This window comes from Trichechus manatus, unplaced genomic scaffold (assembly GCF_000243295.1).
Source record: "Trichechus manatus latirostris isolate Lorelei unplaced genomic scaffold, TriManLat1.0 scaffold00072, whole genome shotgun sequence".
Lineage (NCBI taxonomy): Eukaryota > Metazoa > Chordata > Mammalia > Sirenia > Trichechidae > Trichechus > Trichechus manatus.
Genome location: NW_004444008.1, coordinates 948,592 through 949,905, shown reverse-complemented (window position 1 = coordinate 949,905; position 1,314 = coordinate 948,592). Strand labels below are relative to the sequence as shown.

The 1,314-nt window shown below is 53.5% G+C and overlaps 1 protein-coding gene across 1 annotated transcript in view; it reads left to right on the top strand.

Annotated features, from left to right (window-relative positions):
* Window positions 1-1,314, top strand: part of SLC12A7 (solute carrier family 12 member 7) — a 63,334-nt gene that overhangs the window by 55,551 nt on the left and 6,469 nt on the right. The gene's annotated exons all lie outside the window — the stretch shown is intronic.

Sequence of the window (1,314 nt, the reverse complement as noted above, 5' to 3'; positions counted from 1 at the left end):
GTACAGTCTGTCTAAGAACACAAGGTGTGGGAGGGACACTCATGTACAGTCTGTCTAAGAATACAAGGTGTGGGAGGGATGCCTGCAGACCCCCAGTGTGCACCCATGTACATTTTGTCCAAGAACAAGAGGTACCAGGGGCAGAGGGGGAGAGGATGTCTGCAGACCCCCCAGTGTACCCAAGAACAAGCAGGAGAGAGGTGCAGGGGAGGGGGGGACACCTGCAGACCCTCAAGTACCCCCACACAGTGTGGGGGTGGGGAGGAGACACCGTTGGGATCACTGTGTGCAAGGGAGGTCTGTCACATAGAGGATTATGAGGACCCTTTGGCCTGGACCCTCATGCTGCCACTGTCACCAGCAGAGAGTACTAGTCAGGGTACTGTCCTGAGGGCACAAGCTGCAGGGCAATGCCTTCTAGGAGAGACGAGGGGCCTCCCCATGACCATGACCCTCATTGATGGGGGACCCTCTCCCCACATACAGCTTCCTTGGTGCCTGTGTAATGCCCACTGCACCCCGCCCGCACGGTGTTCATGCTCTGCATGGCACTTACTGCACCCCATCATGGGCTTCCCTGCAGCTCAGGGAATGAGTGACTGAATGAATGAGTAGGGGTGTGAATGAGAGTGAGTGTGAAAGTGAGATTGAGTGTGAGAGACTGAGTGTGAGAGTGTGAGTGTGACAGTATGAGAGTGTGAGAGTGAGTGTGAGAGAGTGAGAGTGTGTGTGTGTGTGAGTGAGTGAGAGTGTGAGAGACTGAGAGTGACAGTGAGAGTGAGTGTGAGATGGAGAGTGAGTGACAATGAGAGTGAGTGGGTGAGTGTGAGAGTGAGAGAGTGTGAGTGAGAGACCGAGAGTGACAGTGAGTGGGTGAGAGTGAGAGTGTGAGACTGAGAGTGTGTGAGTGTGAGTGTGACAGTGTGAGAGTGAGAGTGTGAGACTGTGACAGTGAGAGTGAGTGGGTGAGTGTGAGTGAGAGAGTGAGTGTGAGAGTGTGTGACAGTGTCAGTGAGTGTGTGAGAGTGTGAGAGAGTGTAAGAGTGAGACAGATAGTGAGAGTGTGAGAGACAGTGACAGTGTGAGAGTGTGAGAGTGAGTGTGTGTGAGTGTGAGAGTGAGTGCGAGAGTGTGAGAGTGAGTGCGAGAGTGTGAGAGTGAGTGAGAGTGTGAGAGACTGTGAGTGTGAGTGAGTGACAATGAGAGTGAGTGGGTGAGTGTGAGAGAGAGTGTGAGTGAGAGACTGACGGTGAGAGTGAGAGTGTGAGACTGAGTGTGAGTGTGAGTGTGACAGTGTGAGAGTGAGTGGGTGAG